The sequence below is a fragment of the Dendropsophus ebraccatus genome, chromosome 6 (assembly GCF_027789765.1).
Source record: "Dendropsophus ebraccatus isolate aDenEbr1 chromosome 6, aDenEbr1.pat, whole genome shotgun sequence".
Classification (NCBI taxonomy): Eukaryota; Metazoa; Chordata; class Amphibia; order Anura; family Hylidae; genus Dendropsophus; species Dendropsophus ebraccatus.
Genome location: NC_091459.1, coordinates 106,664,284 through 106,688,790, shown reverse-complemented (window position 1 = coordinate 106,688,790; position 24,507 = coordinate 106,664,284). Strand labels below are relative to the sequence as shown.

At 44.8% G+C, this 24,507-nt stretch overlaps 1 long non-coding RNA gene across 2 annotated transcripts in view; it reads left to right on the top strand.

Annotated features, from left to right (window-relative positions):
• The first annotated feature begins 4,227 nt into the window (after positions 1 to 4,227).
• Positions 4,228 to 24,507, top strand: part of LOC138794983 (uncharacterized) — a 43,937-nt gene continuing 23,657 nt past the window's right edge. For both annotated transcript variants that reach the window (XR_011363546.1, XR_011363545.1), the window contains exons 1-2: positions 4,228 to 5,217; positions 6,906 to 7,010. This is a non-coding gene — a long non-coding RNA (uncharacterized lncRNA). The remainder of the gene's footprint in view (positions 5,218 to 6,905; positions 7,011 to 24,507) is intronic.

The following is a 24,507-nucleotide window of genomic DNA, read 5'->3' as shown; positions in this document are numbered from 1 at the left end:
GTACTCTGCCGGGATGCTGTAGAGCGTGACTTGAGTGTTACTGTAGAAGATCCTCAAACTTCGTATAGAAGAGAAAGAACTGTATAGAAAACAGTCTTTTGCCAAACCAGCACAGAGACGGTTTTGTTCTCAAAATTACCCAAGGAAGTCGAGCAATTACCAGTAGGATACTTCCAGGGCCGGGACAAAGAGTAGGCAGGGGTAGGCGATGGCCTAGGGCGCCAAACGTCAGGGGGCGCCATCTGGATGGGTAGGTAATTTATTTACCCATCCATCCTACCCCCGCTCGCCCCCTGCCTGTCTGCCGGCCCGCCCTGCACTGTAACTGTTACATACAGCAGCAGGAATAGAGTGTCCAGGAGGTGTAAAGGACCTTTGATGACATCATGCCCATGTGACCAGTGTGGGAGGAGCTATCTTCCTTTGCTAGGCTCTATGAGGCAGCTAGTTTCCTAGGCTGTTTATGAGGCAGTGAGGGCAGTGTATAAGATCAGCAGAAGGTAAGCCACACTGAGGGCACTGGTCAGCAGGGGGAGGGGTAGGGGGTGTGTGTGTGTGCATAGATATGAGATGTTCTGCAGGAGTGTGTGTGTGCATAGATATGAGATGTTCTGCAGGGGTGTGTGTGTGCATAAATATGAGATGTTCTGCAGGGGTGTGTGGGTGCATAAATATGAGATGTTCTGTAGGGGTGTGTGGGTGCGAGATATGAGATGTTCTGCAGGTCAGGGGTGTGTGGTTGCATAGATATGAGATGTTCTGCAGGTCAGGGGTGTGTGGGTGCATAGATGTGAGATGTTCTGCAGGTCAGGGGTGTGTGGGTGCATAGATGTGAGATGTTCTGCAGGTCAGGGGTGTGTGGGTGCATAGATGTGAGATGTTCTGCAGGTCAGGGGTGTGTGGGTGCATAGATATGAGATGTTCTGCAGGTCAGGGGTGTGTGGGTGCATAGATGTGAGATGTTCTGCAGGTCAGGGGTGTGTGGGTGCATAGATGTGAGATGTTCTGCAGGTCAGGGGTGTGTGGGTGCATAGATATGAGATGTTCTGCAGGTGTGTGTGTGTGGGTGCATAGATATTAGATGTTCTGCAGGGGGGGGGTGTGCATAGATATGAGATGTTCTGCAGGGGGGGTGTGTGCATAGATATGAGATGTTCTGCAGGGGTGTGTGGGTGCATAAATATGAGATGTTCTGCAGGGGTGTGTGGGTGCATAAATATGAGATGTTCTGCAGGGGGGGGGTGCATAGATATGAGATGTTCTGTAGGGGTGTGTGGGTGCATAGATATGAGATGTTCTGCAGGGTCAGGGGTGTGTGGGTGCATAGATATAAGATGTTCTGCAGGTCAGGGGTGTGTGGGTGCATAGATGTGAGATGTTCTGCAGGTCAGGGGTGTGTGGGTGCATAGATGTGAGATGTTCTGCAGGTCAGGGGTGTGTGGGTGCATAGATATGAGATGTTCTGCAGGTCAGGGGTGTGTGGGTGCATAGATATGAGATATTCTGCAGGTCAGGGGTGTGTGGGTGCATAGATATGAGATGTTCTGCAGGTCAGGGGTGTGTGGGTGCATAGATATGAGATGTTCTGCAGGTCAGGGGTGTGTGGGTGCATAGATATAAGATGTTCTGCAGGTCAGGGGTGTGTGGGTGCATAGATGTGAGATGTTCTGCAGGTCAGGGGTGTGTAGGTGCATATATATGAGATGTTCTGCAGGTCAGGGGTGTGTGGGTGCATAGATGTGAGATGCTCTGCAGGTCAGGGGTGTGTAGGTGCATATATATGAGATGTTCTGCAGGTCAGGGGTGTGTGGGTGCATAGATATGAGATGTTCTGCAGGGTCAGGGGTGTGTGGGTGGACTGTTATGTGATGCTCTGCAGGGTCAGGGGTGTGTTGGTGCACTGTTATGCGATGGGGAGAGCGGCCTCTTGTGACCGCAGGTAACTCTGCCACAAGAGTGCAGTGAAGAGAAGACGCATGGCCCAGGTGAGTATAAGTGGGGTTTTTTTTGTCTGTTTTGGAGAATTACTGTTATATGGGAAGGGTTAGGGAGCACACAGGGGTCTATATATAACTGGAAGAGCACACAGGGGTCTATATATAACTGGAGGAGCACACAGGGGTCTATATATAACTGGAAGAGCACACAGGGGGTCTATGTATAACTGGGGGCAGCACACAGGGGGTCTATGTATAACTGGAAGAGCACACAGGGGTCTATATATAACTGGAGGAGCACACAGGGGGTCTATGTATAACTGGGGGCAGCACACAGGGGGTCTATGTATAACTGGAAGAGCACACAGGGGTCTATATATAACTGGAGGAGCACACAGGGGGTCTATGTATAACTGGAGGAGCACACAGGGGTCTATATATAACTGGAAGAGCACACAGGGGGTCTATGTATAACTGGGGGCAGCACACAGGGGGTCTATGTATAACTGGGGGCAGCACACAGGGGATTTATATATATAACTGGGGGAGCACACGGGGTCTATATACTTCTGGGAGAGCACACAGGGGTTCTATATACTTCTGGGGAGCACACAGGGGGTCTATATACTTCTGGGGAGCACACAGGGGGTCTATATACTTCTGGGGGAGCACACAGGAGATCTATATATTTAAGGGGGAGCACTCAGGGGGTCTATATATTTCTGGGGGCAGCACACAGCAGTCTATACTATATTGGGGCTGCACAGAGGGGCTTTACTACAATACTGGGGCACAGGGACACCTTAAAACTATGGGGGCACAGAGGAGTGTAACTACTATATAGGGGTACAGAGGGGGCTAACTACTGTATGTGTTGGAGCCTAAAATGTTTCTCTGACAGATTCTGGAGAGAAGATTCACAGCCAGGAGAAGACTTCAAGGTGGCCCACGCTGGATGGAGAGAAAAAGAAAATGTGACAGATCGGAGAAGACGGCCCATGTGAGTCACTGGATGTAACTGCACAGTTATAGGGTTGTAGTGATAGGGGTCATGGTGTGGCGGTATTACGGAATGGTATCATTGGGGATATCTTTCTGTTCTGTTCAGTGCAGTTTTCATGTAATACGTAATCACTGTATGGTGGAAATAGTGTTATAAGGTAACTACTGTATGTATTGGGGCTCTTAATACAGTGTGGGGGTACATTCAGGGCATTATACTGTGTGGGGAGCACCAATTCTAATGTGTGGGGGGGGGGGGGGGCGCCATTTGCCTTCTCTGCCTAGGGCACCAAAACTCCTTGTCCCGGCCCTGGATACTTCGGCTTATGCTCTTTGTCCTACTGAGGACCAATCCCTTGACTTTTCAGGTTATACTGACGGTTAAAGAGGATGTACCATCAGGTAAACTCTCTTTAAAATTACACATGAATTGAACAGAGTCGGCACGGGGAAGCCGGTGCCGCGGTCCTTTTTTTGAACTGCGGCCCGGTTCCCGTGTGCGGCGCCGTTCTATTCATGGTTACCAGGCAAGGGTGTAGCACTGGAGCTTTCAGACTGAAAAGAAAACAACACTTCCTGTAGGACATACAGCAGCTGATAAGTATGGGAAGTCTTGAGATTTTTAAGTAGAAGTAAATCACAAATCTATATATTGTCGCTGTATTACCCCATTTTGCAAATGCATCCATTTAGCAAACTTCTCCTTGTCCTTATATGCTGCTCTTTTTCTCCCCTTGTTGACAGTTTGTTGTCTGTTACCGATCACCAATCTGCTCTAAAGCAGGGGTCAGACTGGTGTATATAAAGCTATAGTATACATATTTATATAAGTTATACAGTGTACATACGCAGTATAATGACGTTTAGCTAAAGCGTCTGTGGCATCAGTTCTCCAGTTGTAATGTTATTGCCGTATTTGTATAAATTGTATTTACTTGTACCATTGTAGCTGACAAGATGAAGATGAGTAAGGGTGCGTTTACACAGAGATTTATCTGACAGATTTTTGAAGCCAAAGCCGGAATGGATTGCAAAAGAGGAAAAATCTCAGTCTGTCCTTTATAAGCTGTTCACTGGTTATAGTCTGTCAGATAAATCTTTCTGTGTAAACGCACCATTACAAACTGTCCACACACACACACACACACACACACACACACACACACCTAGCTGTTAGGCAACAGTGCCACCACCAGTCTCCTAAGGGAACTGCTTCTAGCTGAGAGGAAGGTTCCAGTAAGGGGTGGAGCTATTTTAATGAGCTCTCCATGGAAACCGGGCTGTGACAGAAAAGGAAGTTAGCTGTCAGTTGGTAGGTAGAGAAGTCGGCTCGTGTATTAGTAATTAGGACAGGGAGTCCATTACTGACAGGATTATTGAAGAAAAGATCATGAAGAAAGGATAAGCTGGTAGCCTAGACTTGAGGTTGGTTAATTAAAGGGATTGATGGAGTCCCCACCTAAGCAGCCGTACCACTAGCTGGGGAGTATTCATCAAAGTACCCCAAGTCTATTTCTAGGAGCCGTCCATATTGGCTTTAGGCCCAGCATGCAGTAGATATCCAGTAAAGCCAAGTCTCACTGCATAGTGTATTTCTTAGCTGGAAGACATCTTAATGACCTCCATCACAGAGTGAAGTAACCCGTCTGACGCTGTCAGCCATAACATTTCTATGACCAAACTGTCCTGTGTAACCCTGACAACTCCAGCACCTCACCAACACCAAGGGCATCCTCGCTATAACCAGACAACTCAGATAGCCCCAGGAGAACTACAAGAACCATCATCAACCACCTAGGTGCATCCCCCTCACAACTTCTACGACAGACCCTCGAGAGTGAGAGATAGAGAGAGCTGAGAAGGTGGCCGATGCACCCCTCTGTCATCTCCCCTGATCAGGGCCGGGACAAAGAGTAGGCAGGGGTAGGCGATGGCCTAGGGCGCCATATGACAGGGGGCACCAGGGGCCTCTATCAGGCCGAACCCGGAAGCAGCATATAGGAGCTGAGCGCCCACTGCCAGGAGGCTGCACTAATGTGCATCATTACTCATCCCCTGCTGCACATTCTCCAGCCTCTGGTAGCTAGCTCAGCTGTCCGGCCAGAGAGGAGGAGGTGGTAAAGAATGGCGGCCTACAGAGACCACACATGGTAACCAGGAAGTGTGCCTTGTGTCCTGGGCCTCTCCTGTCAGCTGCTCATGTCTGCATCAGACCCCTCCATGACTGTCCCAGGATGGAAAGAAGATAAAGTGCAAGTTCCACACACCTAGCTGAGAGGTAGACGTTTTGTGTCTGTCTGTGTGTACACATAAGTGTGTGCCTGTGTGTGTGTATATATATTGTACATAAATGTGTGTATCTGTGTGTGTATACATGTGTGCCTGTGTGTATATTGTACATAAATGTGTGTGTGTATCTGTGTGTGTATATACATAAATGTGTGCCTGTGTGTGTATATATTGTGCATAAATGTGTGTATCTGTGTGTGTTTGTGTATATATGTGTGTGTGTGTGTTTGTGTGTGTGTGTGTGTGTGTGTATACATAAGTGTGTGCCTCTGTGTACAGTATATACTGTACATAAATGTTTGTGTGTGTATACATAAGTGTGTGCCTGTATGTTTGTATATACTGTACATAAATTTGTGGTTCTGTTTCCATAAGTGTGTGTCTGTGTGTGTGTATATACTGTACATAAAAGTGTGTGTGTGTCTTTGTGTATACATAAATGTGTGTGTCTGTGTGTGTATATACATAAATGTGTCTGTATATGTAGCTTTTTGTCTATGTATAATACTGGAAGGTATGTATAAGCTCGGTTCACTCTGCATTTTGTGTTCACGTTTCACTGTTTGCATACAAAAGTATAGGGGACTATGCTTTTGGATATACAGTAACACCTTGGTATTTGAACCACATTTCCCTCTGAAGTTTTGTTCAGTACTCATACATTGGTATCCGAACAAAATCAGGGGGTAGAACTGTCAGGTTGTATTAAGGTGTTTGGACACCTAGGTTACAGGTTCTGGATGCCCACGGCAAATGCAGCTGAGTGCGCCGGTAGACAAGCCAGCGGCCTGGGGAGGGAGGATGTCACTGTGCACAGGGATTGTGTCTCACCCAATACACTGGCCAATAGCAGCCCCCAACACCTAGCATATCTTCATACTACTGTACCAGCAGCCCAGCCGTCCATTCAGTGCAGGAAGAGGAGAGCAGCCACAGAGCTCCTGCACTGACATCCTCCCTCTCCAGGCGGGTGTGTCTCCTATACAGGTGAGTGCGCCAGTCACCTGGAGAGGGAGGACGTCACAGTGCAGGAGCTCCAGGTCACCATTTGCCGACCCTGTAACCCTGGTGTCCAAACACCTCAATAACTGTCAGCTGTACAGCTGACACTTATCCCCCCTGATGGTATTACTATATATACAATAGCATAGTCAGCTATATTACTGTATGTAGAGTAGCATAGTCAGCTACTCTTTTATATACAGCAAAATTAAACATAATGATACAAACAGTGAAACATGAACACAAAATGCAGTGTGAACCGAGCTTATACATACCTTCCAGTAACATACATAGGCAACTACATATACATACACAGACACACAGTTATGTATATACACACAGGCAACTGAGGGAGCACACAGGGGACATATATACAACTCGGGGAGCACACGGGACATATATAAAACTGGGGGAAGAACACAAAGGATATCTATACAACTGGGGGCAGAACACAGGGGTCTATATACTACTGGGGGCAGCACACAGGGGTCTATACCACATTGGGACTGCACAGAGGGGCCTTACTACTATAGTGGGGCACCAAGCATACCTAATTATTAACTGGGGGCACAGGGACACCTTAAAACTATGGGGGCACAGAGGGGTGTAACTATTATATAGGTGTACAGGGGACCTAACTACTGTGTGTTGGAGCCTAAAATCTTTCTCTGTCAGATTCTGGAGAGAGGATTCACAGCCAGGAGAAGACTTCAAGATGGCCCATGCAGGATGGAGAGAGAAAGAAAAGGTGAAAGACTCTGATCAGAGAAGACACCACCTGTGAGTCACTGGATGTAACTGCACTCTGTTATAGGGTTGTAATGATAGTGGTCATGGTGTGGCGGTATTATTCAATGGTATCATTGATGATATCTTTCCGTTTTGTTCAGAGGCAACATGTAATCACTGTATGGTGGTAAGAATGTTATAAGATAACTACCGAATGTATTGGGGCTCGTGATGCAGTGTGGGGGCACTTTCAGGGCATTATACTATCTGTGGTAACCAATTCTGATAACACTGGGGTACAAAGTTACAGTAGATGCAGATCAACAATACTGACAATGAACACTATGTTAATGGCAACACTCCATGTATCTCAGATTGCAAACATTGAGACCCAACAAACAGACAGAAAAAAATAGTTGTGAACCATTGGTAACAATTTAAAAGTATCAAGGAAGAGATAAAAAGAGTGAGAAAAATAGAAAAGGAAAAGAGAAAAGCCAGCACAGTCCCAAAGATGAGAAGAGAAAAAGACATATATTAAAAAGAAAAAAAAAAGATAAGGCACGGATCCTCGAAAGACACCGCCTCCTTTTGAGCGCTCATTAGGCAGAATAAGAGCGATAGAGCGGAGTGTCCATAAATGCAGTCCATACTGACCACATCGCAGCACTAGCAGCAGAGTTGTTATCATGCTCAGTCCTAAGTTCTTCCATTCTCTGCAGAAACGGAATTTCCGCAAACCATTCAGTAATCGTAGGCGGAGTCTCCGACTTCCATTTTCAAAGTTTTTATGTCACATGATGTTATGCACAACATAGCCAAGATGACCTCTTTCTCCGTTTGTTCATTTTCATTTTTCTCTTCCGGCTCCTCCTTTTTTTTCTCTTCCTTTTTCTAACCACTCGTTCACTCTTTTGCATTTCTCTTGTCTTTCTTTCCTCTTATCCTCATGACTTTTCCTGAACCAGGATCGCATGCGTATGAATTTTTTAGCTCTGATGTTTTTTGTTTTTTCATACATAATCGCTGCTTCTCGTTTTTCTATCTTCAGCCAAGAGAATAATTTTTTATCTTTGGATTCTCCCATATTTTTTTCTGTGATGACCCCTGCATCCTTTGCTATTTTTTTCAGCACAGAGTAGAATTCTCTAATCCTGGATTTTTGGGGGTCACCACCTCCATGTTCACCACGACTGCTGGAATGTCTGTAATATAAAAGGGAAGACATCAGAATCTTGGATATGTTTGTGCCGTAACTGGATCTTACACTCATGAAAAAAAAAAAAAAAAATTATGAGAGTGCCCATTTAAGACACATCCCCTTTTTTTTTTACCTGGTTTGAGAACAATAACTACTTCTAACTCTTTCTCTCCTGTTTTTTTTCCGAAGGCATCAACACCAATAAATAACGCTGTGAAAAAAGTAAAGTCATTGGATAAACTCATATAGATGAGAAAAGTAATTTACCTAGTCATCCCATAACATCAGTGCAGCCTGCAGCCAGAGAACACAGGCAGCAGAAACTTACCAGCAGATGGTGATCGCAACAGCAACCACTAGGCCTAAGCTTACTATAAGGCCAGGCTCAGTTGGTCTGTGCCTGTCAATACACAAGAACAGCTACTATTATCAGATTAGTTGTATTATTCTATATTATTTATTACTATTAATCTATTATTAGACCATGGCAGAATAGGGGGTCCAGGGGCCCAGAAGAGGGGCCCAAGCTACCAATCATCCCTTCACTATTATTCACAACCAGATCATGTAAAATGAATCTCTTGACTGTAGATATATATTCCTCATACAATAATAACTTATAATAATCTATAATAAAATTTAAACTCTATTTAGAAATATATAGTTCCTCCAGTGTGGAGCCATTACCTGATGATGACTCTGACATATTCTCCTCTCCTAAACACGAGCTACAAAGCCATAACACAGCATAAAATCTCCAACCCTCCATCTCTTCTAACTACTAGTAGTCAAATGACTGCAGGGCACCCTGGACACATAGAATACTACACACAGCATAGTGATGTCATCAACAGTCAGAACTGTTGGCAGCGATGATGTTATAGTCACACTGAAAGAAGAATAAGCAATGTATGTAGGGAAGATATTACTGTATTTTTTTTAAAAAAAAATTATTTTTTTGGGGGGGGGGGGGGATTCCAGGTTCACTTAAGAGCCGTGCAGTACAATTGAGAGACACTCCTGGCCGAAAAGTAAAAGTGAGAAGAACTCAAGACGCTGCAAGTGAGGTGAAGAAATGTACACTGCAACACTGAGATACCACAAATCCCATGGATATAGGGCTTTGCCCTTTGAGACAATTGGAGTGCATGGTTTACCTGTGTGTGGTGCCCAGTGAGCCTGATAATAGTTGGCACTTACTAGTGTATACACTGAAAAAGACAAGTAAGATTGGAGTGGCTACCCAGTGGTGAGTATCAGTGGGCAACAAGATCCTATAAATGATGTTATTTTTCAACCACAAAGAGCAGTTGTCAGCGTTAGGTATGGCAAAATAATAATATACTGCCTACTTGCCACGGACAGCCCTAGGCGGCTACGGACAACAACAATGGCAGTCCCTACACTGTCATAAAGTGTAACACAGAACAGTGACAGACAAAACAAACACAATGGGCCAGTGTAGACAATCCGGATCAGCAACGTCGGGCGGCAAAAGCACAGAATCAAGATCCAAAAGGAGTAGCCAAAGTCAGGTGGTAAGGTCAGGGCAGGCTGCAAAACAGGGAAGTCAGGAAACAAAGCCAAAGGTCAGATATACACAGACAATAGCAGAGGTAAAAGCTGTAGCAGAGTATAACTCAATAGCCAGCATCTAACTGCTGGAGTGTCAGGCTTTTATAACAGACCAGGAGCCCAGTCCATAACCTCATTGGACCGGCTGCCCGAATCCACCTGTGCAGGTAAACCCTCGCTAGCAGAAGCATCTGTTAGTCAGGAGAACACAATACTGAACAGCTGAAGGAATCCTGAGTAGCAAAGAATCTATCAGCAGAGTAACTCCTTCATTGCCAGAACTCTGACAGACAAAACGGGTTGGGCTGACCAAAGGGTCTGGAACTGACGAGTGATCCTGACAGCACAATCCTGACAGGAGTGGATTAAAAACACAGAAAGACTATGTTCACACACTGTTGAAATGTAATTGATGGCAGTCATTTAATGGCAAATAAAGGTTGGTATTTCAAACAATGTCCTTAGTTTAAAGCCTTAAGTATCGGGCCAATTGTCACTTTTGCATTTTCGTTTTTTCCTCCTCACCTTCTAAGACCCATATATCTTTTATTTTTCCATCTACAAGGCCATGTAAGGGCTTGTTTTTTTCAGGAACAGATGTACTTTGTAATGGCATTGATGATGTCATCATTGATGTTGATGTGATGTCATCAATGATGTTGGCAATGATGTCATTAGAGAAGTCATTGATTATGTCATCAGTGATGTCATTGATGATGTCATCACTACTCAATGATGTAATCAATGATGTCATCAGTGATGTCTACGATGATACTGTCGATAAAGTTATTGTTGTCAATGATTGTCATCAGTGATGTCATTGATGATGTCATCAGTGATGTCATCACTACTCAATGTCATTGATGATGTAATCAATGATGTCAACGATGATGTTGTCAATAAAGTTATCATTGTTGTCAATGATTGCCATGAGTGATGTCGTCAATTATGTCTACAATTATACTATTTATGACGTCATTACAGATGTTATTTATGTCATCGATGATGTCATTAGAGATGTCATAGATGATGTAATCAATGATGTCATCGGTTATGTCATCAGTGATGTTATCACTACTCGATGATGTAATCAATTATATCATCAGTGATGCCATTAACCCCTTAGCGACCCATGACGTATCTGATACGTCATGGTGCCGCGGGGGGTGTTCAGAGCGGGGTCCCGCCGGGACCCCGCTCTGAACGGCGCTGATCCCGGCTGACATGTGCAGCCGGGCAGTGCCTGCAGCAGGCCATAGTAATCTATGACCGATCTCATGGATCTTTGCTGTGTATATACACAGCATTGATCTGTATGAGAGATCAGTGCTGTCTATATACAAGCCCCCCAGGGGGGCTTCTAGTCCATGTAAAAAAAAAAGTAAAAAAGTGTTTTTATTAATAAAAAATCCCCTCCCCTAATAAAAGTCCAAATCACCCCCCTTTTCCCATTTTATAAATATAAATTAATAAATAAACAAATAAATAAACATATTTAGTATCGCCGCACACGTAATCGCCCGAACTATTAATTAATCACATTCCTGAACTCGCACGGTAAACGGCGTCAGCGCAAAAAAATTCCAAAGTGCAAAATTGCGCATTTTTGGTCTCATCAAATCCAGAAAAAATGTAATAAAAAGTGATCAAAAAGTCATATATGCGCAATCAAGGTACCGATAGAGAGAACGCATCATGGCGCAAAAACTGACACCTCACACAGCCCCATAGACCAAAGGATAAAAGCGCTATAAGCCTGGGAATGGAGCGATTTTAAGGAACGTATATTTGTTAACAACGGTTTGAATTTTTTACAGGTCATCCGATACAATATAAGTTATACATGTTATATATCATAGTAATCGTAACGACTTGAGGAACATGCATAACAAGTCAGTTTTACCCCAGGGCGAACGGCGTAAATGCAAAACTCCCCGAAATCAAAACAAATTAGTTTTTTTTTCAATTTGACAGCGCAAATGATTTTTTTCCGGTTTCGCAGCATATGTTATGGAAAAATAATGCCTGTCAGTGCAAAGTACAATTGGTTTCGCAAAAAATAAGCGCTCATATACGTCTCTAGGTGAAAAAATGCAAGCGCTGTTGACTTTTAAACTTAAAATGGAATAAGCAAAAGCGCAAAAACGAAAATTGGCTTTGACCTTAAGGGGTTAATTATGTTGTCGATAAAGTAATCAATGTTGTCAATGATTGTCATCAGTGATGTCGTCGATTATATTATCGATGATGTCATCAGTCATGTTTGTCATGGATTATGTCGACAATGATATCATTGATGATGTCATCGATGATGTCATCAGTGATGTCATCACTACTCAATGATGTCATCAATTACGTCAATGATGATGTTGTCGATAAAGTTATCATTGTTGTCAATGATTGTCGCCAGTGATGTCGTGGATGATGTCCTCGATTCTATTATCGATTATGTCATCATTGATGTTGTCAACAACATCGTTGATGTTGACAATTATGCATGGGTAGAGTCCGACAGCATCCAGAGTAGAGTTTCAAGCGCTTTATTAGCACATCAGGTACAAGTAGCGACGTTTCAACCTTGCGGTCTTTATCAAGCTTGGTAAAGACCACAAGGTCGAAATGTCGCTACTTGTACCTGATGTGCTAATAAAGCATTTGAAATTCTACTCTGGATGCTGTCGGACTCTACCCATGCCTGATGTTCGTAAGGTCAGCTAGTAGGATTGCTGTCCCCCTGGCGTACATCCCTGTGGTTATTTACCACCACTCTGAACTCTTATCTACCGGTGCTGTTGGACCCCCTCTGAAGTGATGTTGACAATTATGTCATTACAGATGTCGTTGATGATGTAATCAGTGATGTCATCGATGATGTCATCACTACTTGATGATGTTATCGATGATGCAATCAATGATGTGATCAATAAAGTTATCATTGTTGTCAATGATTGTCGTCACTGATGTCGTGGATGATGTCTTTGATTCTATTATTGATGATATCATCATTGATGTTGTTGATGTCATCGATGATGTCGACAATGATTACATTAGAGATGTTATCGATGATGTCTTCAGTGATGTCATCACTACTCGATTATGTAATCACTGGTGTCTTCAGTGATGTCAACGATGATGTTGTCGATAAAGTTATCATTGTTGTCAATGATTGTCGTCACTGATGTCGTGAATGATGTCTTCGATTCTATTATCGATGAAGACTTCATTGATGCTGTTGATGTCATCAATGATGTTGACAATGATGTTATTAGAGATGTCATTGATGATGTCATCAGTGAAGTCATTTATGATGCCAAAAAATGAATGACGAAACCCCCAAAATATCATTTATAGGGTGAATTTGGGTCAAAAAATCTGATTCCACAATATTTTTTTTTTACGTAGTGCACTTTACAGTAAAACTGGCAATTTTTCTTTATTCTATAGATCAGTTTGAACACAGCGATATGCATGTTTACTAGGTTTTCCAATGTTTTACTATTTTTATTAGCAGTAAAACTTTACTATTGTGACTCTTATAGTTTTTTTTATTTTTTTCACTTACTGGGTCGCATTCTTTTCGAGATCAGGGTTGTTGATCATTTTTTTAATACATAATATGTAACTTAAAAAAAGCAATCCCTGCCGCTTACCGCTTTTTGTTTAGTATTGTTTTATTTTAATAGATCGGACAATTACACATGCTATGGTATTATATGTTAATTTTATTACTTTTATGTGTTTTATGTAAAATAGGAAGGGAGGGTGATTTTCACTTTTAATGGGGGAGGGGCGTTGGGACATTTTTCAAAAACTTTTATTGTTTTTTTTTTTTTACACTTACTCCCCTTAGGAGACTTTTATATTATTACTTTAGATTTCATACACTGATCACTGCTATGCCATAGCATAGCAGGGATCAATGTAATCTGTGATCTCCAGCCTGTGGCCTGTGACAGGCTCTATCAGAAGATCAGACTGCATGAAGGTAAGGAGTATACCTACGGCAGTCAAGCCATGTGATCAGGACCCCCGCAGACATTCTGCGGGGGTCCCGATCGGTAGATCGGAGATGCTCCTGTCACTTACACTTAAACGCTGGGGCGATCGCGGTGTTTCAAGTGTACCTGTCGTTTCTTTTTAATCAATAGTCCAGGCGATTTTAAGAAACTTTGTAATTGGGTTTATTAGCCGAAAAATGCATTTTTATCATGAAAAAGCAGTTTGAAGCTCTCCCCCCTGTCTTCATGGTTTTCTATGGAGAGGGGAGGGGAGGAGGGAGATGAGGCACCAAAACAGGACAACAAAGACTTAATTTACAGCTACATTACCGGGCTATATCCTCTGAAGTTAGCACTGATCTCTGAATATGGGCTTTCACACAGCTACCACTCTCCATAGAGTACACAGGTCACGTCTGATGTAAACAAGTCGAGATTTCCTGATAATGAGCAATGGATAAGAGAGAGAGGAGGGAGTAGGGGGGGGGGGAATAGGGGAAAGTCTTTTTGAATGCAGATAATGAAATATTTGCCTAATAACCCCAATTACAAAGTTTCTTAAAATCGCCTGTACTGTTGATTTCTGCAAAAGAAATGAAACGACAGGTACACTTTAACCCCTAGACGACAAAGAACGTATCGGTACGCCCTGGTCTGTGCCCAGCCGACCCTGGGCATACGGTACTTTCCTGACCTATGAAGTGCGCTCTGGAGTGGAGCACGCTTCATAGGAGGTGGGGGCCAGCTGCAGTGAGCAGCCCGGCCCTCACCGTTAACGACAGGCTACAGCAATCTTGCTGCAGCGTGTCATTAGCTCCTAAAACGCTGCGACCGTGGCGTTTAAGTGTAAGTGACAGGGGGAGTCCCCTATCAGACCACCGGAGGTCTCTTACCTGCCTCCATGCGGTCTGATCAGCTTTTTGCTCATTGAGCCTGCCACAGGTAGGCTCAATGAGAAGAACGCCTATTACACTGATCAATGCTATGCCTATGGCATAGCATTGTACAGTGTAAGCAATCTGAGTATTGTATGTAAAAGTCCCCCAGGGGGACTTAAAATGTGTTAACAAAAAAAAAAAAAGTGAAAATCATTATTACAATACCCCAAAGCCCTTCCACCAGTAAAAGTTAAAATCACCCCCCTTTCCCGTTATATAAATAAAACATATAAAAATCAATAAATAAACATATAATATACCGTAGCGTGCGTAATTGTCCGATCTGTTAAGATATAACAAGCATCATCGCGAACGGCATAGACGAAAAGAGGGAAAAAAGTGCCAGGATTACCGATTTTTTTTGTTACATTATATATAAAAAAAAATAATAAAAAGTGATCAAAACGTCCGATCTTCACAAATTTGGTATTAATAAAAACTAGAGATCATTGCGGAAAAAAACCACCCCATACAGCCCCATAGGGGCAAATATAAAACCATTATAAGTGTCCCAATAGGCCCATTTTATTAATAATTAATTGCAAAAAAAAGGATTTCATAAAAAATATATATATAACATAAGAAAATCAGTGTTAACCTGCATATGGTTGTGTTCAGACTGACCTATAGAATAATGGTATCATGTCGTTTTTATCGTATAGTGTATAACGTAGACACAGGAACCCCCCAAAAGTTACCATATTGCATTCTTTTTTTACGATTTCACCAATTTTTATATTCATAAATAATATTTTGGGATTCCATCATACATGTTATGTTAGAATGAAAGATGCCATTACAAAGTACAACTATTCCATTTAGGCCGTACTAGAGGGAACCTAGGAGGGAGGCCTACATGACTGGGTTAGCTGGGACTGGAGTCAGGATGACCAGTAGCTGGTTCATTCAGAGGGCAGATGGGAGTGGGAGTAATTGGAGAGAAAATGTAACAATTTTTGGTCAGGTGGGGGGGGGGCAGAGAAAGGGGATTGGTTGGGTCAGACTAAGAGAGGGATAGGGGTGTCATAGGGTATATGGGGGGCAATAGGAATAAGTTAGCTCATTCCAGCTCTGGTAGAGCGACAGGACAAGCTCAGGACATTCTTTATATTCCAGTGCCTTTTACCTGTTGATCCATGGCGTCAGTGGAGGAGTTGTATGCACAGCTGTGCAGGGAGGCTGAGTCGAGGAGCCCCGGATGGTTGCAGGACCAGCTTCGAGGCTTGTTGCAGGGGCCTGGGGAGCCACCCACCCATGAGGTGACCCCCACTCGCCAACCACGGAGGACCAGGCCTCCGGTGCGCCTTAGCCCAGACGAGGCTCCGCGGGTCCGGCACGGGAATAGGAGCCCCTCTGGGGACGCTCTATGCCGGGCTGCGGCTGAGTCTTCTCCGGTCAGCAGGCCCTGGCGTAGGAGGTATCCACAACAGCAGCGCAGCCCGTGACGGGGGGAGGAGTCGCCTCCCCTCTCCGTGAACGACGGCTCTGGGGTGTCCGGACCTGGTTCGGCGGGTTCCAGCAGTCGCGGTGCGTCCGCCCGGCGCGAGGAGAGGAGCAGGTCGGCTCGTGATCGGCATCTCGGCTGGAGGTGGGTTCCGGGCGGCAGTCGGCTGCCGGGCTAACGGCGTCATGGGGCGGCCCCTTGTTTTCAGGGAGGACGGCAGAGGGGAGCCGTCTGGAAAAGGGGGTAACGCCTGTCTGGCTGGACGTGATGCTCCCATTTCTAAGTGAATATCCACGGCGGGATGCGGCTTTGTTGTTAGAAAATGGTTTTCGGGAGGGTTTTCGTATTCCTTTTGTTGAGTCAGCAGGGGGGGGGGGGTCAGCGCAGGAATTTGCACTCGGCATTGGAACATCCATCGGTTGTGACGGAGAAATTGGCCAAGGAAGTTAGTTTGGGGCGGATGGCGGGTCCATTTGTGGAGTTGCCAATGGCTAACCTGCGTATTTCACCGCTGGGGGTTGTGCCCAAGAAGGAGCCGAACAAGTTTCGGCTCATCCATCATTTGTCGTTCCTGAAGGGCTCTTCGGTGAATGGCGGCATTGACCCGGCGTTATGCTCCGTGGTGTACACATCCTTCGCCGCCGCGGTGGCGTGGGTGCGGCAGTTTGGGGAGGGGGATTTCCCTGGGAGGTTGTGGGAGCTGATGTTCTGGCTGCCGGAAGTTTGATAAGGGCGTCTTTGGTGGGTAGTGCGTGGGTGGCATGAGTCGGCCTGGCGGCAATGGGAGGACTGGAGGGGAGAGGTGGGAGACGTGGGGAGTGAGGATTTGGTGTTTTTGTTGCTGCTAGGGCATTGCAGGGAACAGGGTTGGTTGTGGTAGGTGTCTCATTTGGGTGTAAGGCTCATGGTGGGATGGATGTCACGAAGGCGTTTGTAGTGCGTCAGGCTTTGCGGGGTTATAGGAAGGGTGGTAAAGTGGCGGATACGAGGAGACCAGTGTCTTTTGAGGTCCTGCAGGTGTTGGGGGATCGGGTGGAGGAGGTGTGCAGGGATGCCGAGGAAGCGAGTTTGTTTCAGCTGGCTTTCTCCTTGGCCTTTTTTGGGGCCCTGCGGCTGGGGGAGTTGGTGTCCCCGGCCGTGGGGGTTGCAGGGGGTTTGTGGTCAGAGGATGTTGACCTGTATGATGATAGAGTCGAATTCCGGCTGCGGCGGTCCAAGACGGACTGGCTGGGTCGAGGCCGGAGAGTGCTGTTGTTTGAGGTCATTGTGGTTTGGATCATTTCAGGACCTGGGCAGGTGGGCTAGGGGGGTCACTGTTGGTTCACAGGGATGGTTCCCTTTTATCGAGATATCAGTTTTTGGTGGTTTTTAGGAGGTGCTTGGTGGCCGGGGGCTTGTCGTTCAGGGGTTTCAGCGGCCATTCCTTTAGGATAGGGGCGGCCACGGAGGCGGCCCGGTGTGGGTTGTCGGAGGAGGTGATCCGTAGGATTGGCCGCTGGGAATCCCTGCGGTTCCGGTCCTATGTGCGGCCGTCTTTGTTGTGAACATTGGGGGGCTGGGGGGGGGCGTCTGTTCTTGGGGGAGGGGAATAGTGGTGGTTCCCTTGTGTTTGCCTTCTAGAATCGCCCCCTTGTCTCATCTGGATTATGGGGCATTCCTTTGTGGTGTGGGGAGCCTTGAGGGCAGACGTCCGGCCAGACGGTAGGCAATTGGGCCTGCAGAAAAGCGAGGCAACGGTCCGTTGGTTGGGAAAAAGTAGCATGACATTGAACCGGGTGCTACCGGACGTTACGAAGTTCATCCTGTTGGATAGACCGCCCGATATCCTTGTCCTCCATATAGGGGGCAACGACTTGGGGAGGCGCCTGTTCCAAGAGCTGGTAAGGGACATCAAGTTTGACATTCTGTGGCTGTGGGCATTATATCCAAAGCTGTTCATCGTCTGGTTGGACGTATTGCCCAGGAGGGTTTGGAAGGAGGCCAGATCGGTTCACAGGATCAACAGGGCCCGGGTGAAGGTGAACAGGGCGGTCGGGCGGTTCCTGGCTAGGAACGGCTTGCTTGCAGTGCGGCATGTGGACCTTGAGGCGGGTGAGGGGGAGTTCTGGCGGAGGGACGGGGTTCACCTTAATGCGGTGGGCACCGATATGTGGGCCTTGGGCCTGCGCAACGGGCTTGAGGTGGCATTGGAGGCGTGGAGGGACGCCAGTGTGGAGGGACGCCAGATGAAACGCCGGCGTTCTGTGGAGGGGGTCCTCGGAGTCAGTGGACAATAGGCTAAGTGGTGGGTTATGTACAGGGGGGGAGACAAGGTTGTCTCTGGACTTCCTGTACGGTGTGGCATGGGCTGACGGTCCGGGATTTATCTGTGGAGAGGGGCTCCTGCCCCAGTTGGAGCAGGTAATCCTGGACACACGGGGGTCAACATTGCTGCCAGCAAGCCCGATAGGTGGCTGCAGGCAAATCCCATGTGGGGATGCCTGTACTAGGGGCTCCGAGGACTGCCTGCGATTTGGCTGAGTTTGGGGAAACCCAGATTAGGAGTTGTGGGGTGACATGTTATATATACTGTTCATGTTTGTTGTAAAATAAATGGCTGCTGTGGCCAATTAATTCACCTCAGTGTCCGTCTCAAATTATTGAGGGGTTATGGGTGGGGGACAAGGACTCAGCTATACCCTAGTCAAGTTAGGCCTTACTAGAGGGAATCTAGGAGGGAGGCCTACATGACTGGGTTAGTTGGGACTGGAGTCAGGATGACCAGTAGCTGGGTCATTCAGAGGGCAGATGGGACAGGGGGTATTTGGAGAGAAAATGTAACAATTTTTGGTCAGGTGGGGGGCCCAGAGAAAGGGGATTGGTTGGGTCAGACTATGTGAGGGATAGGGGTGTCATAGGGTATATAGGGGGCAATAGAAATAAGTTAGTTCATTCCAGCTCTGGAAGATCAACAGGACAAGCTCCCACCCTCCCTTCCCCTTTTTTGGGACTGCTGGGGGGGGGGGGGGGGGGGTTGCGGGTTGCAGGGTTGGAGGAGGTGGTGTGATTGGTCAGTGGCCTAATTTTGTCACAGCGACCAGTTGACTTGGAGGGAGGAGGGTGTCCTCGGAGTCGGTGGACAATAGGCTTAGAGGTGGGTTAAGTACAGGGGGGAGACAAGGTTGTCTCTGGACTTCCTATATGGTCCAGGATTTACCTGTGGAGAGGGGCTCCTGCCCCAGTTGGAGCAGGTCATCCTGGACACACGGGGGTCAACATTGCTGTCAGCAAGCCCGATAGGCGGCTGCAGGCAAATCCCGTGTGGGGATGCCTGTACTAGGGGACCATCAGCATTGGGGCTTCGAGGACTGCCTGCGATTTGGCTGAGTTTGGGGGGTGACATGTTATATATACTGTTCATGTTTGTTGTAAAATAAATTGCTGCTGTGGCCAATTAATCCACCTCGTTGCCTGTTTCAAATTATTGAGGGGTTATGGGTGGGGGACAAGGACTCAGCTATACCCTAGTCGTGTAACAAACAAGCCATTACATGGCCCTGTAGATAGAAAACTGGAAGTGCTAGAGCTCTTAGAAGGGGAGGAGGAAAAAACTAAAACACTGGGTCCACTGGGCCATTTTGGGCTTGGTCCTCAAAGGGTTAAGGGGTTAATGGCAGGCGGACACACGATCGTGGCGGCCTGTCATTAACGGTTGGAGCCCAGCTGCTGATTGCAGCCAATCCCCACCTGCAAGGAAGCAAGCTCAGCTCCTGAGCTCGCTTCATAGCGGGGTTCCTCAGCGGGGCGTACATTTATGCCCTTTTGCGTTAAGGCCCAGCCTGCGGGGGTGTAAATGTACACCCATGGTCGTTAAGGGGTTAAAATAACAGCAATTATTTGCCATTAAATGGCGGCCATCCTCTCAATTTTGACAGTGTGTGAACATAGCCTTTCTGTGTTTTCAATCCACTCCTGGTTTTGGTTGCAAAATACTGAGTGGGAGCATAGCCTGAAACTTCCGGGGGATTTCTTCTTTATGCTGTACATCATATAGGCTGGAATCACACACAGAAGTGGATCCAACAGGAAAAAGAAGTACAAGTTTATTTTTCCCATTCCAGTTGAATCCACTTTTCCAAAAAAACTGCCATGTGGGATTCCAGCCTTGGGAAAACTGAAAGGTTACTTTTATTTTGTTTCATAGTATGATTACAACGCTAAACAATTTACACAGGTTTTATGCCATTGTACTTAAAGTGACACTGTCACTGTCACCCCCTAGAAGTTTCAGCAGAGCTTACAAGAGAGAGTTAATTGCAAAATGAAGTCCTAGCATAGTTCACAAGTCCAATGCTGGTTTAACTCTTATTAAATATATACACTGCATCACTTCCAGCAGTGTGTAGACTGAGCTACTACAATTCCTGGCTTCACTCTTTTGCATTTTTCTTGTCTTTCTTTCCTCTTATCCTCATGACATTTCCTGAATCAGGATCGCAAGTGGATGAATTTTTTAGCTCTGATGTTTTTTGTTTTTTTCATACATGATCACTGCTTCTTGTTTTTCTATCTTTAGCCAAGAGAAGAATTTTCCAATATTTTTCTTTTTGCTGACAACTCCCTCCTCTGTCATCTCTCCCATATTTCTCTCTGTGATGACCCCTGCCTTCTCTGCCATTTTTGTCAGCACAGAGTAGATTTCTTTAATTCTGGATTTTTCTTTGGATTATTTGGGGTCACCACCTCCTCTGCAATTTTGTAGACAATTTCTCCCTTTGGTTTGTCCTCCATGTTCACCACGACTGCTGGAATGTCTGTAATGTAAAAGGGAAGACATCAGAATCTTGGATATGTTTGTGCTGTAACTGGATCTTACACCGATGAAAAAAAGTTTATTTTATGAGAGTGCCCATTTAAGACACATCCCCTTTTTTTACCTGGTTTAAGAACAATAACTTCTTCTAACTCTTTCTCTCCTGTTTTTTTCCGATGGCGTCTACAACGATAAATAACGCTGTGAAAAAAAGTAGTCATTGGATAAACTCATATAGATGAGAAAAGTAATTTACCTAGTCATCCCATAACATCAGTGCAGCCTGCAGCCAGAGAACACAGGCAGCAGAAACTTACCAGCAGATGGTGATCGCAACGGCAACCGCAAGGCCTAAAGGCCCTATTCCACGGAACGAATGTCGTTCGTATTTGGCCGCTTCGAACGATAATCGTCCCGTGGAATAGAGTGCAACGATCAGCCGACATCGTTCATGTCGGCTGATCGTTGCAGTCGCTTGTTTTTCAACATGTTGCTCGCTGCAGCCGCGTTGAATAGTGGCGGCAGAGAGCGGGGAACGAGGAGCAAACGAGCGCTGAGAGCGCTCGTTTGCTCCTCTTAACGACCGGTGGAATAGGGGTATAAATTTACTATAAGGCCAACTGAGCCTGTGCCTGTCAATACACAAGTATGCAAAAAAATCAGAGCGGCACTCCGTGGTGGATGGGTGGTGCACGAGGAAGGGAACACAATCCCAACAAAATCCAAGAAAGTAGAAATCCCGGCAACTCACCACTAGATCATCATATAGTATAGCTTTATTTCAGTTCCATAAACCAAGTGTGAACATATTAGTAGCAGAACGCGTTTCGGCGATATGCCTTTATCAACTGTCAATACACAAGAACAGCTACTATTATCAGATTAGTTGTATTATTCTATATTATTTATTACTATTAATCTATTATTAGACCATGGCAGAATAGGGGGTCCAGGGGCCCAGAAAAGGGGCCCAACCTACCAATCACCCTTTCACTATTATTCACAACCAGATCATGTAAAATTAGCCCCTTCGCTCTAGACATATATTTCTCACACATGAATAACTTGGTTTCCTACCATCCTTGGTAGATATACAGTAATATTTAAACTCTATTTAGAAATATATAGTTCCTCCAGTGTGGAGCCATTACCTGATGATGACTCTGACATATTCTCCTCTCCTAAACAACAGCTACAAAGCAATAACACAGTATAAAATCTCCAACCCTCCATCTCTTCTAACTACTAGTAGTCAAATGACTGCAGGGCACCCTGGACACATAGAATACTACACACAGCATAGTGATGTCATCAACAGTCAGAACTGTTGGCAGCAATGATGTCACAGTCACACTGAAAGAAGAATAAGCAATATATGTAGGGAAGATATTACTGTATATTTTAGTTGTTTTATTTATTTATTGGGGGTGTTAATTAAAGTGCGGTGTAGTAAAAAAAAAAGTGGGAAACTATAAATGGGAAATGCGGTCATGTCGCCATCTAGTGGACAGAAAGTAGAAGGGCAGTCTACATTGTTACTAATGCTAATGAACAATATAACAAAGGACAATAAAAAAAGAGGGTAGGAAGTATATGAAATAGTGATTGTTGCTATGAATGTAGGGGAGAGTGGAGGGAATGAATGACTATGGGTAAAGAAAAGAAAGTTTTAGTATATATATATATATATATATATATATATATATATATATTAAACTAAGTTCAATGCATTCATTAAAGCCGTCTGGTGTCAGAGACTGGATCTGGTAGATCCAGAATGACTCTCGTTTGCATAGTGATGATCAACGATCAGTACTATTTGCAGAGATTTGCTCGATGGGAAATATTTTAATGTTGGAAAAATTGCTGTTATGGTTCTCAGTGAGGTGTCTTGACACACTTTGTTTCAGAAAGCCTTTAGCAGTGTTATGGCGGTGACCATTGATCCTTTTATGTAATGGCTGTTTAGTACGTCCGATATACTGAAGGCCACAATTGCAAGTGAGTAAATAGATAACAAAAGTGCGAGAGCAGTCAAGTCTCTGTTTGATGGGGTATGAGACCCCTGTAACATTTGAGCTAAACATTTTCTCTCCGCTGGCTATATTCTAACAGCACAGACACAAGGGTTTTCCACATTTATAGATGCCTCTTCCCATAGTTTGGCAATTTTTCTTTTTATTACTTTCTATAGGTAAAACAGAACGTATTCTGCTGGGTGCAATAATGTTACGCACCGTCAATCCCCTACGGGAAGTCAACCTTGTTTTTTTTGGTAAAATGTCAGGAAGGTAGGTATCCGAGGCAAGGATGTGCCAATGTTTTTTTAAAATGTTTTCTATAACTAGATGGTCATCATTAAATATAGTAATAAAATTAGGTGCTCTTTTTTCAGGAGAATCCTCCTTCTTTTTCTTCCCTAAGAGTGTGCACTGTTGGGTCATCAAGTTTCTATGGAAGGCATCACTAATTAGTTTTTTAGGGCAGCCCTTTTCAGAAAATCTGTTTTGTAGGGTTTTACTCTGAATTCTAAAATCATCGTCGGTGGTGCAATTCTTCCGAATACGGAGAAATTGGCTGTAAGGAATATTTTTTAATCCATTTTTTATGATGCCGACTTTTGAAATCTAAAAAGCTATTTGAATCGACAGATTTAAAATTAGTTTTTGTAATAATCTTCTGATTATGGTGACTAATGACTAAATCTAAAAATACAATGCTGTCGCTATTAAAACAGGGAGTAAAATTAAGGCCCCAGTCATTAAAATTAAGGTGAGAGACAAAGTTACTGACTGAGGACTGGTCCCCTCTCCATATTAAAAACAAGTCATCTATGTATCTTTTGTAAAAAACAAAATGATCTTTGGCCCAAGGTTAATCTGCGATGAATAGGGACTCGAACCGCCCCATGAACAAATTAGCATAACTTGGTGCGGCCTGAGTCCCCATCGCAGTTCCCCTTATCTGCCGATAGCATACATCCTGGAAAGTAAAAACATTATGATTAAGAATAAAAGTTAAAAAAATCTATCTGTGGTTTTTTATATAGTCCACAGTCCTCTAGTGTCAATCTCATTGCTTCCAATCCTCTCGCGTGTGCTATGTTTGAGTATAATGCGGTAACATCAAGAGTTAAAAACAGGTAGTCATTCTCCCAGGGTATATGTGAGATATCACTGATTAAAGTGCCGGAGTCTTTCAAGTAGGAAGGCAGGTTGACCACTACCGGTTGCAGGCAAAGATCGATATAATTGGACAAGTTGGCTGTTAAGCTGCCAATGCCTGAGATGATCGGTCGGCCAGGGGGATTTTGTTGATCTTTATGGATTTTGGGGAGATGATAAAAGAAGGGGGTTCTGGGGTTGAGGACAGTTAAAAAATGTTTTTCATGTTTGTTGAGGATGCCATTAATAAAACCACTATCAATAAAATGTTTATATTTAATTTGGTATTCGGAAATTGGGTCTCTCTCAAGTACCTCATAATAATTCTGATCATTTAATATATGTAGCGCTTCCCTAACATATATTGTTCTGTCCTGTATGACAATCCCACCCCCTTTATCCGCTTCCCTAATAACAATATTGTGGTTATTTTTGA